Genomic DNA, 12,275 nt, shown 5'->3' on the forward strand with positions numbered 1-12,275 from the left:
GCCCTTAAGACAGGATTTGCAAGCAAAAAATGACAATGGGAAGGCTTTCCCCATTTGCCTCCCTTACTGCAGAGGAATATTTGAGGTCATTGGGAGAGTCAAAAGGGCTTCAGGATTGCTCTCCCACACTATTTCAGACACATGGTTCATATATTGAGATATGTGTGCATTTATGAATATTTATTCTATATTTAAGACCTTAAAATTCTTATAACAGTGACCTTGGGCCTCTCAGCCTAACTGGGTCGGGGAGGGGGGTTAATAAAATGAGGAGAAACATGTAGACCACCTTAAACTCCTTGGGCCAGAGGCTTGCAAGGGAGACTGATTGCAAGAGTGAGCATTGCACCTTCCCCCTAAGCTGTTCAGAAACTTTCCAGGCCTTGGGCAGGAGGCACCAGGGGAACATTTGGGGTACTAGCCTAGTTTCCATAGTCGTGACCGCATGCCACTGGGGATGGATAAAAGGAAGGCAAGGGCGTGTCCTGGGAAGGAGAATGAGCCTGGATGGCTGCATTTGGGTTCTGGGTGTGAGGTTCCTTATCCCTGCTATAGGCCTTTGGTCTGGACCCCTGAGGCTTCTGATGTTCTCAAGTGCCGCAATCATCTCTCTCTCACTCTCTATTTGGGGTACCACAAAAAAGTGGCTGTTTGTTGTTTGACTTTTCATTTTCATTTTCTTTAACTGCACTATTGTGTATTGTATATATTTAAAAGAATGTGACGTCTGCTAAATATCTGCTTCTGATGTCGTCAAGTGCAGCAATCATATTTCTCTCTGTATTTGGGTCACTGCAAGAAAGTGGCTGTTTGTTGTCCGACTTTTGATTTCCATTTTCTTTAATTACACAATTGTTGCTAATAATAATAATAATAATAATTTATTATTTGTACCCCGCCCACCTGGCTGGGTTTCCCCAGCCACTCTGGGCAGCTTCCATAGAAACCAAAAATACACTAAAATCACACATTAAAAACTTCCCTGAAACAGGGATGCCTTAAGATGTCTTCTGAATGTCAGGTAATTGTTGATCGCTTTGACATCTGAAGGGAGGGCGTTCCACAGGGCGGGTGCCACTACCGAGAAGGCCCTCTGCCTGGTTCCCTGTAGCTTTGCTTCTCGCAATGAGGGAACCGCGAGAAGGCCCTCGGCGCTGGACCTCAGTGTACGGGCAGAACGATGGGGGTGGAGACACTCCTTCAGGTATACTGGGCAGAGGCCATTTACGGCTTTAAAGGTCAGCACCAATACTTTGAATTGTGCTCGGAAACGTACTGGGAGCCAATGTAGGTCTTTTAAGATCGGTGTTATGTGGTCTCGGCGGCTGCTCCCAGTCACCAGTCTAGCTGCCGCGTTCTGGATTAGTTGTAGTTTCCGGGTCACCTTCAAAGGTAGCCCCACATAGAGTGCATTGCAGTAGTCCAAGCGGGAGATAACCAGAGCATGCACCACTCTGGCGAGACAGTCTGCAGGCAGATAGGGTCTCAGCCTACATACCAGATGGAGCTGGTAAACAGCTGCCCTGGATACAGATTTGACCTGTGCCTCCATGGACAGCTGTGAGTCCAAAATGACTCCCAGGCTGCGCACCTGGTCCTTCAGGGGCACAGTTACCCCATTCAGGACCAGGGAATCCTCCACACCTGCCTGCCTCCTGTCCCCCAAAAACAGTACTTCTGTCTTGTCACGATTCAACCTCAATCTGTTAGCCGCCATCCAACCTCCAACCGCCTCCAGGCACTCACATAGGACCTTCACTGCCTTCACTGGTTCCGATTTGAAAGAGAGGTAGAGCTGGGTATCATCCGCATACTGATGAACACCCAGCCCAAACCCCCTGATGATCTCTCCCAGTGGCTGCATATAGATGTTGAAAAGCGTGGGGGAGAGGACAGAACCCTGAGGCACCCCACAAGTGAGAGCCCAGGGGTCTGAACACTCATCCCCCCCACCACTTTCTGAACACGGCCCAAGAGAAAGGAGCGGAACCACTGTATAACAGTGCCCCCAGCTCCCAGCCCCTCTAGACGGTCCAGAAGGATGTTATGGTTGATGGTATCAAACGCCGCTGAGAGATCCAGCAGAACTAGGAAACAGTTCTGTTTATACATACATACATATATATATATAGGGGACAGGGACACGGGTGGCGCTGTGGGTTAAACCACAGAGCCTAGGACTTGCTGATCAGGTTGGCGGTTCGAATCCCCGCGACAGGGTGAGCTCCCGTTGCTTTGTCCCTGCTCCTGCCAACCTTGCAGTTCAAAAGCACATCAAAGTGCAAGTAGATAAATAGGTACCACTGTGGTGGGAAGGTAGGCGTTTCTGTGCGCTGCTCTGGTTTGCCAGAAGCGGCTTAGTCATGCTGGCCACATGACCCGGAAGCTGTACGCTGGCTCCCTCGGCCAATAAAGTGAGATGAGCGCCGCAACCCCAGAGTTGGTCATGACTGGACATAATGGTTAGGGGTCCCTTTACCTATATACATATACATATATACAGTATACATATACATATATATGAATGTGACTTCTGCTAAATATCTGCTAAATGTGCAGCGCTAAAAAAGTGCCTTCCGCTAAATAAAGTATTTCCCCACTGAATTGATCTGCCCAAGCCTTCGGCGCCTCCTTATCAAACTTGCGGGACCCAGACGGGCTGCAATCCTGCTTCCCTTTCATTTCCCCGGCCCCCCCGCCTTCCTCCTGGTCTTTCCGATCAAGCCAGCCGCTCTCCCAGCCTTCTTCCATTGTTATCCCTCCCGCCTCCTCGTCGCAATCGCATCACGTGACGCCGCCCTCCGCGGCTCCTCTTCCTCCTCCTCCTCCTCTGGCTGGCGATCACGTGTCTGCGAGCTCTTTGCTCCTGCCCCGAAGTAGCCTCGGCGGCTGCTTTTTATTCATTCGTCGGCGCGTCTTAGCTACGGCAGCGCACAATCTCGGGCTGCTGTTGCTGCCGCCGGTCTCGTTGCGGGAAACGGCGCCCAGGTAAGTCCCCCGAGAAGCAGCCCCACCAGGCAGGGCAAAAGCGCCTCGGCTTGCCTCGCGGTTTCGGTTTCTACGGGAACGAGGGAAACCCAGCTTTGGGCGCTGATGCTGCGCGGGATGAGCGTCGGAACCGGGTCTTTCCCCCAGGGCTGGTCCGGGAGATGGTCTCTCCCCCGCCGTCACACCCCCCCAAGGGGGTTGAGGCATCGATCTGTCCCTGACCCGCTTCAGACCGCTAGCGATGCCTCCTTGGAAGGCAGCGGCAGGAATCATACAATTGGAAGGGTCCTCTGAAAGTCATCTAGTCCAAACCCTCGCAGGAATCGTTTGCCCATCGTAGGGCTCAAACCCACGTCCCCCGGTCCTGAGTGCACTTAGGGCAGGAGGCTTTAAGAAGAGCCCCGGGGGGATCTTTTTTTAGAGAGATCTGGTGGCTTTCTGGCTAGGGTGCCTTTGTTTTAAGCGCGTTGCTGGTGCCCAGGGTGAAAAAGTGAATACAGGAGAATAGTAGTAGTAGTAGCTTGGTAGGTAGAGCATGAGAATCCTAATCTCAGGGTCATGGGTTTGAGCCCCATGTTGGGTGAGGGGCTTGGAATAGATGACCCTGGTGACCCTTTCCAACTCTTATGATTCTATGAACAACAACAACAACGCTGCCTTTGCTCGTCCTGCTGGGACGTCGCTGTGATTCACCTCTGGAGATTAAAGCTCTTTAGCAAAGAGGAAAATGCACGAGGTCAGTTTGTGGGTCACCTCATAGGCGTGCCCAGCCCGGCATTCGTCACAGCTGATGGGGTGACGAAAAGCCTTGCGCTGGAAGTGATAGGAAGATTGCGCCTGCTTTTAGGTTTGGATGTGTTCCAGGTCATTTCCACAGGCACACTAGTCTCCTTAGGGTAAGGGTGGGAATTGGGATTTGATGGCTCTCAAAGGTTGCTGCTGGAAGACAATTTATATTCTTACTGCCCATTGGCCCTACTGGCTGGGGGTTGATGGACTTTGGGAGTCCAGCAACTTACGGGGGGGGGGGGGCTACAGGTTCTCCATCGCTATTTTAGGAACTTAAGAAGCTGCCTTATAACTAAATCATGCCATTGATCCACCTTGCTCTGTGCTATCTCTTTTGGCCAGCAGGGACTCCCCAGAGTTTCATAGAGGGGTATTTCCCAGTTTTTTCTGGAAGATGCAGTCACAATTTCTAATGGATATCAAAATTTTAAAAATGATCACCAATACAAAATACAACCACCGTGGACTGTCTTGAGTAAATTGGGTGCCAAACAACATCCAGACATTAATATTTGTGTTTTCATTTTGCATTTTTATGCTATGAACCTCCCTGAGAACTTTGGATGTAGGGTGGTATATATACGTAAAAAATAAAGAAGAATAAAAACAAAATGAGAGACCTATGGAAAGCAATCACATTTCTAATCAATATTACGCTTAAAAAAACACAAATAAATGCTGTTGCAAAATAGAATAAAAATGGGCTGTCTGGAATAAGGAAAAGTGGGATGCCAAACAGTATTCAAATATTTAATATGCATTTAGATTGAAAGGGAGATGGAACAGACTCTTCCTGAAAATTTAGGTAGGTGAAGAGTAGAAATCAGCTGAAGGAAGAGGGGATATTAGGATTCTATGCTTCTTGGATCTTGCTTTTAAATTTCTGCATCAAAACTATATTGGCTTCCTAGAGAACTTCTGCCGTGGGGCCGCTCTAGAAATCAAGTGGGTAAATAAATATGGGGAAAGCAAATTGTCAGAGAAAGATCTGAAATATTTTCCTTGAAGCTTGCATTTGTTTCATTCTGGATTGCTTTATCTGATGTTTTAATGTGTTGCAAACTGCTTTGAAATATTTTCTTTTTAAAATATAAAGCGTTATGAAAATGAAATTAATAATGATAATACATTTCACTGCAAAAAAGTTGCCTAGACATTCCGTTGTAGCCCACACAATGAGTTTTCTGCTTTTGACAGCAATTGCAATGTACTGTGCTAGATGCTATACGACCATTAATTGTATTTTTGTTGCTTCTTTTTTTCTTATAGATTGTATTTATTGTATGCTGTAGAATCCAAACTGTAATACAATGAAGCACAATATAAGGAATAATAGAAGCAAAAATCAGACTGATCTAGTAAATTAGATCAGTAGTTAGGATCCTTTTGAGGGTCTCCCTTGAGAGAGGTGGTGGACTCTCCTTCCTTGGAGGTTTTTAAGCAGAGGTTGGATGGCCATCTGCCATGGATGATCTAGTCAAGATTCCTGCAGTATAGAGGGTTGGGCTAGATGACCCTTGGGGTCCCTTCCAACTCTACAATTCTGTGACTCTATAATTCCATTTGATAAACCAACATGACAGTGATGAGGGATTGAGGATTGGAGTGATCATTCTGTGATACTATGGCGGTGGACAAAGCTGCATTGTAACTTTTGAATAAATGTGTTTTAATTAAAACAAAGAAATCGGTACAGCTGTTTATTGCAATGGGTGTGCCATCTCTGATCTTCAACCACACATCCACAAGCACATTGTAGGCCACTGTGGTTTGTGGACCATAATTTTGAGAACTGCTGCCCTGCATCTGTTTGCTGTAGCGTTGACAGTTTGCACTGGGTTTAGGTGACTTCCACTTACTGGTCAAACACAGCTGGGCAGCTAGCAATAAACTGAACCAAAGCTCCCTATGTGGACCTGTGGGATTGTTCAAAGTTAAAAGGTTAAGCAAAACAACTTTGACATCTTGTGCAATTGGGCATTGTATAATATGACTGAGAATTTAGCAACAATGAGCACTCCTAGCACAGGCAGCTACCTGGAGCTTACCTGGCGAGTATTTTCCATCAGTGGAAACTATAGCACGTTTGAAATAGCTACAATTTAAATGGCCTCTCGTACCAGCAACTAATGCGCTTATATTGCATTTCTTGTAGTTTTCAACAAACATTTGAAGTTTTGACTGATCCGCTTTGGGTTGTTGCCTGCTAAATCCGATCAGCAAGGTTTCGTGTACAAAACAAGCTCCCGTTACTCCTGGGTAAGTATGCATTGATGCACTTGAGATTTATATTCCTTTTTGAGATTACTGTGTTGATACTTACGGTATAATATGCATTGCTGCCACAGCAAGTAATGAAAGTTGTGGGCATTTACAGAAAGGGAACTGCTGCGAGTGTCAGGAGCCCTAGGTCACAGAATAGGCCAGGGATGGGGAACAGGTGGCCATTCAGATGTTGCTACAGTTCCCATTCTCCCTGACCATTGGCCATGCTGGAAGAGGCTGATGGGAGTTGTAGTCCAGGAAGGGCTGGATAGCTTGGTTGGTTGGAGTGTGGTGCTGATAATGCCAAGGTTGCAGGTTTAATAATAATAATAATAATAATAATAATAATAATAATAATAAATTTTTATTTATACCCCCGCCCTCCCCATCCAAGACCGGGCTCAGGGCGGCTAACAACCAATAATAAAAACAAATTGATTAAAATACAATTTAAAAGATTAAGATGCAACATTAAAACAATTAGGGAGCAATCTCTTCATAGGAGGAGAAAGGAAAAAGAAAGAGGGGGAGGGAATCAAACGGATTCTGAGCCAAAGGCCAGGTGGAACAACTCTGTCTTACAGGCCCTGCGGAAAGAGATCAGATCCCGCAGGGCCCTGGTCTCAAGAGACAGAGTGTTCCACCAGGAAGGCCCTGGCTCTGGTTGAGGCTAATCTAACTTCCTTAGGGCCTGGGACCACTAGGGAGTTGCTATATATGGACCTCTCGGGTGAAGACATATTTCTCCTGCATCTACAGTGCCCTAAGTGGCTGTTGCTTCCTCTTTCCCTTGGGAGTCGGTTCACAGGAATTACTTTGTAAGTGGCTCTGCAGTAGGAGGCCTTGCATTTGTCTTCTACAGTGTGCCGTGGGCGCAGTTGCTAGAAGGCAGGAGTGACCAAGGAAGACCTAGGACTCATGTTAGGGTCTCAGTTATGATGCTAATTTAGGGGGCCTTAATGAATGCACCAGGGATGTGGGTGGCGCTGTGGGTTAAACCACAGAGCTCAGGACTTGCTGATCAGAAGGTCGGCGGTTTGAATCCCCGCAATGGGGTGAGCTCCCGTTGCTCGGTCCCTGCTCCTGCATAAGGGACAGCTGCATATTCCTGTATTGCAGGTGATTCTCAGGGTCCCTTAAACTCTATGATTCTATGAAAACATCTGGAAAGGAAAACATCTGGAAGGTCACAGGTTTCCCACCCCTGGAGTAGGTGGTGATGCTATCAGCAGGAAGCAGACTGAGGAGGCTGTTTGTTTTAGCTGTTCTTCAAAAATTCCTTAGCTGTTCCCAGCCAACATTTCAGGAAATTAGTTGATGGGTGTTGTAGGAGAAAAGTCAGGTGCCAAGCACCCCAGATCTGTGATTCTACTCTCATGGTCTGCTATTCTATGGAGGCAACTGGTCTGTCCTCATTAGCAAGCAAATAAGTCAAAGGAATGTGTCTTCTTGCCTCTTGCTCAATTTTGTACCCATTGACACTAGTAAGAGGAACTGTTCTAACTAGATAATGCTTATGGCTGTGCCTTTTCTGATTCTGGGACATTTGCTTGTCCAAGTCAAATACATGAACAGGAGTGGCACTTAGATAATAGTAAGCAATACTTTTTTTTTGTTGGCATCTGTCTGTAACAAAAATAAAAGCTATGGACGGTGGCTGTATAGGCAGCGTTGACTTTTGCAGTCAAGATTAACAATCCATGGAATAAAATTCAATTTATTTAGATTGGCCTAATTGGAAGTAATAAAGAATGAACACCCATCTGGGTCCGCCTATCAATGGCCTGTGCATACTCATACATCAAGGGTAGGGAACCTTTGGCCCTGCAGGTTTTGCTGAACTACAACTCCCATCATCCCTGACCATTCACCATGCCTGCTGGCGATGATGGGAGTTGTAGTTCAACAACATCTGGCGGTTTCTAAGGTTCACCACCCCTGTGTTACAGCGCACAAGCAGAGTCCCCGGGAGCCTCAGGCGCACATGTTCCCTCGTCCTCCTCCCTTCACATGCTGCGATTTCTAAACTGACTTCTGGTTTGTTGGCAAACCAGAGTTTGTTGTTGCGTTCAAAGGCGGCAAGTTCTGGTTTGCTGAAGTCATTGTTTACTCTTAAACCAGGATCCCAGACAACAGTTTGACACTGGTTTGAGAGGCTGATTGAAGAGCAAATTATGGTTTGGATATACCAAGATTTGCCACGTTTTGCTGCAACAGCAAACCCTGGTTTTCCAAGGAGCTTTCTCTGTGTTTTCCTTTATTCTAAGCATGCATAGGATTGGTACCTTTGCCCGTGGTCCAGGCAGGAATGTTGCACCATTCTGCTTGTGCATGAGAAAGAGAGATGGGGAACCTGTGGCCACCCAGACATTGTCTTGTAATATTTTTTCCATTTTCTCCTACTATATTGCTCCTTCAGCAAGCCATTGCTTCTCCTTTTTTACCTTTCGTGATTGATTTCACCAGCTCTCATGGCTTCTTCATTGCATGCCGCCTCTGGCAGGCCCACACTTACCTAAATAATTGTTTGGCATTAGTCAGAAGCATGGAAAATCTGAAGTAGCCCTGAGCACAGTGGAGTAATTACAGATAGAGAGATGACGCAGTCACAGGTGAAGAGGTATTTCTCCTGGCTTTACAGTGCCCTAAGTGGCTGTTGCTTCCTCTTTTCCTTGGGAGTTGGTTCACAGGAATTACTTTGCAAGTGGCTCTGCAGTTGGAGGCCTTGCATTTGTCTTCTACAGTGTGCCGTGAGCACAGTTGCTAGAAGGCAGGAGTGACCAAGGAAGACCTAGGACTCATATTAGGGTCTCAGTTATGATGCTAATTTAGGGGGCCTTAATGAATGCACCAGGGACGCGGGTGGCGCTGTGGGTTAAACCACAGAGCCTAGGACTTGCCGATCAGAAGGTCGGCGGTTTGAATCCCCGTGACAGGGTGAGCTCCCGTTGCTCGGTCCCTGCTCCTGCCAACCTAGCATGTCAAAGTGCAAGTAGATAAATAGGTACCACTCTGGCAGGAAGGTAAATGGCGTTTCCGTGAGCGGCTCTGGTTCGCCAGAAACAGCTTAGTCATGCTGGCCACATGATCCAGAAGCTGTACACTGGCTCCCTCGGCCAATAAAGCGAGATGAGCGCCGCAACCCCAGAGTCAGCCACGACTGGACCTAATGGTCAGGGGTCCCTTTACCTTTAATGAATGCACCAGTCCTACCCCTGACTCCTCCCAATTTTCACCAAATCATACCTCCCCTGCACCCTTCTAAAAACAGTAGCTCAGACATACCATCGCAAAAGGGCCAGATTCCCTCTGATCCTTTCCTGTCCAAGCACTAAACACGTGGGTTAAACATCTGATTAGACAGCCTCAATAAACAGGTCAGGGGAAGCCTGGAGACCATGTTGCCTTCTTTGGCTAGACTTGTAGCCTGCCTGAGAGAGACATTGCGGGGTGGACCAGGAGAGCTGACTGGGAGCAACCCTTACACAGAGGTTGGAGGGCAAATCATGGCCTTGGCTTATAACCTTATATAGCCGTTGTTAGGAAGCCATTATAAAAGGTTGTTGGCATCGGTCTGTTTCGAGAGACTGTAGAGCAGGGGTCAGCAAACTTTTTCAGCAGGGGTCCAGTCAACTGTCCCTCAGACCTTGTGGGGGGCCAGACTATATTTTGAAGGGAAAATTCCTATGCCCCACAAATAACCCAGAGATGCATTCATGTAAGGACACATTCTATTCATGTAAAAACACGCTGATTCCTGGACCGTCCGTGGACCAGATTTAGAAGGCAATTAGGCTGGATCTGGCCCCCAGGCCTTAGTTTGCCTACCCATGCTGTAGAGTGCGCCTCCGGGAGTGAAGTCAAACTCTTGTATTAGCAGCACAGAAGTGACCTCCCTGGGGCGTAAGGCCTGGCAGAGTGTATGGAGGTCCGGGACTGCCCAGACAAGACCCCTAGTCTTGGCCTCACTGAGCAATATGTTTGATACCAGCTTGGCTTCATCAGTTTTTGGAAGGAGGCGTACAAGACATCATCCAACCGTTTTAGGGACTCCCTTCCAGATTTGAGAAGGGTTTACTCCTTAGCCTTTCCTTCTCCTGAAGATATCCCACAAGGCAGTGGAGGTTTAGGGTCAGATTTTTCCCTCTTCTAGATCAGGGATGTCCAACTTCCAAGAGACTGCGATCTACTCCCACTAAAAAAAACACAACTGGCGGTGATCTACCCATTATATTGACCAAGGTTGTTGAGCTTTTTGGGGGAGCATTGGTCAGAGTTGTTCAGCTTTTTTGGGGGAGGGAGGAAGACCTAAAGTTGTTGAGTTTTATGGGGGGGGGCAATCGATCAGGATCACGCGATCGACCAGGGACGAGGGACACCCCGACCAGTAGATCGCGATTGACCTGTTGGACATCCCTGCTCTAGATGGGCTACCTTCTCATGTTAATGATCCCCGTCTACCCCTCACTTCCCTCTACAGGACATGCAGGAAACCCCTTAAACTGAGTATTTTTTATTTTATCTTATAAAATAACTACTATTCCCCCCCTTTATTAATACATGAGCTGAAGCTAGCCTTCCCCAACCTGGTGCCCTCTAGAAGTTTTGTACTCCAAATCCCATCAGCCCCAGCCAACATGGCCAATAGTCAAGATTGATGGGATTGGTAGTCCATCAACATCTGGCAGGCACTAGGTTGCTGAAGGCTGGCTTTAGGCAAATGGAATGTGTTGATTATTATCAATGAGTTGTGCGTCAATGGGATGTGGATTAATGAGAGCTATTTTCAGCTTCCACCTCTGCTGTTGGCAAAGGGTGAGGCCTTGAACGAAGAACTGTTTTTGGCCTCAGGCTTCACATCTATGCATTCAGAGATGAAGATGTCCCAAGTGTCACAGGGTTGTTTGTAAAGCAGGGATGGCCTTCCAGACGTTGGACGTTTATATCTACGCCACTCCCCCCACCCCCCGATTCTTTTGGATGCCATCTTAAATCGGCTCCAGGCAGCAGAACTTTTGATTGCCAGGGATCAGGCCGGGAATTATGGGAGTTGTAGTCCAGCTTGTTGTAAGGGGAAACACAGGCCAGTCTGTCTGACACTTCCCAAATAGAAAGTGCTGTGGCAAGTCATGAGAACCAGTAGCTGCGGTTGTGGAGTTCCTTTGCTTTTATGTGGTGAATTGTGAATTGGTTCTGAAGAGCCACTTTATGTGCTAAAAAACCACCCTGATCCTTGAAATAGTCTGCTCAAAGGAGGGCTGGAATGTGTGGAGTCGACGTGGAGATAAACCCCTCTCCCAAGATAGTTCATTTCATAGATGTGGAACCACCAGAGCCGGCCCGCCCATGAGGCGTGGTGCACAACCTGCCTCAAGTACTGGAAGTGAAAGAGGCAGTGCTCCAGCCACCCCATTGCTTCCGCCACTGAGAGGGAGGTGTTCTGGCACGTGGCATTGCTGTTCATCTTCCTGACCCCCCCCCCCCCGGCAACGCTTTGAGGAGTGCCCTGGCGGAAGTGTGTGTGTGTGTTTGGTGAGATGGGGTGGTGGACAATTCCTGTTTTGCCTTGGGTGGCAAAATAGGACGGGCCACCCCTGGGAGCCACTATCGCAGCGTCTCCTCTTTCCACAGAAAGACTTTAGGAAGAGCTTTCTGATGGTTAAGAGCTGTTCAGACCTGCCTTCGAAGGTGTCAGGCTGTCCTTCATTGGATATTTTTAAATACAGTTTGGATGTTAGGGATTCTTTCGCTGTGATTCCTGCATTGGGGGGAGATGACCCGTTGGGTCCCTTTCCGCACTACAGTTCTAGGATTCTATCTATCTATGGTTTTGTACAACCTCCCCGCTCTTATGTTAAGCTGCTCACCTGAGTAGACCTCTTCTTCAAGGAGCTCAAGGTGATGTCCCCCCCCCACTCTCAATTTTGTCCTCACAACAACTTTGTGAGGTGGGTCTTATCCAAGAAGTCCAGGATGGTATATACATGGTTCTACCCTCCTCATTTAATTCCCACAACAGCCCTAAGAGGTAGGCTAGGCTGAGGCAATGACTGGCCCAAGGTCACTCAGTGGGCTTCCTGGCTGAGTGGAGATTTGAACCCTGGTCTCCTAGGCTCTAGTCCAGGGGTCTGCAACCTTTAAGACAAAAAGAGCCACTTGGACCCATTTCCGAAGAAGAAAAAAAACTGGGAGCCGCAAAACCATTGCGACATTTAAAACAAATATATCTCCAG

At 47.6% G+C, this 12,275-nt stretch overlaps 1 protein-coding gene across 2 annotated transcripts in view; it reads left to right on the forward strand.

Moving 5' to 3' along the window:
• The first annotated feature begins 2,816 nt into the window (after positions 1 to 2,816).
• Positions 2,817 to 12,275, forward strand: part of SNX10 (sorting nexin 10) — a 47,993-nt gene continuing 38,534 nt past the window's right edge. The window contains exons 1-2 of one of the 2 annotated variants that reach the window (XM_083706111.1): positions 2,817 to 2,988; positions 5,933 to 6,036. The gene's annotated coding sequence lies outside the window, so the exon portion shown is untranslated. The remainder of the gene's footprint in view (positions 2,989 to 5,932; positions 6,037 to 12,275) is intronic. The other variant, XM_083706112.1, reaches the window with a different exon arrangement.

The sequence above is a fragment of the Podarcis gaigeae genome (genome assembly GCF_964106915.1).
Source record: "Podarcis gaigeae genome assembly, chromosome: 12".
Taxonomy (NCBI): Eukaryota; Metazoa; Chordata; class Lepidosauria; order Squamata; family Lacertidae; genus Podarcis; species Podarcis gaigeae.